Here is a 555-nt window from a genome sequence, read left to right on the forward strand (position 1 = left end):
TTGGCTTCCGCATGTCACGGCATCCGCGCGTGCCGTGCAGGCCCGCGCGGCCTTGAGTCCTTGCCCATGCGAGCTCGCAATGAGAATTTCTATCAAGGATGGCGTCCCTATCCACGACCCCTGCACTTCCTAGCCTGGCGGAGGAGGTCGCGATGGATTTCCTTCTCGTTCGTCGGGCCCTAGGCTTCCGACGGACGTCCGTCCGGTCCCTCCAGGGCGGCCGGGAATTTTGGCCTCCTCCGGTGCTCTGCAAGGGGTGCATGATGAAAGTATGGTTCCCCTTAATTTCGACAGCGGTTACAAGCAATGATATAAAATGGTACAATCTGCTAATCCGGGCTCCCGGATATGCGCCTGTCTCTTTACTCTTCCTCCTTCCTCCTTCCAGTGCTGCCTTTCTTCGGTCTTCCTTCCAAGAGTGGCGGGTGAGACGGCACGATGATACAATGCAATCCCAGAACTGCCGAGCGTGATCCGTGGCGCGTTTACGCTTCCTGATACGCTTGGTCATTACGCAAAAGAAATGCTAACATAAAAGAATAAAATCTGCCAAGT

This window comes from Trachymyrmex cornetzi, unplaced genomic scaffold (genome assembly GCF_001594075.2).
Source record: "Trachymyrmex cornetzi isolate Tcor2-1 unplaced genomic scaffold, Tcor1.1 scaffold947, whole genome shotgun sequence".
NCBI lineage: Eukaryota > Metazoa > Arthropoda > Insecta > Hymenoptera > Formicidae > Trachymyrmex > Trachymyrmex cornetzi.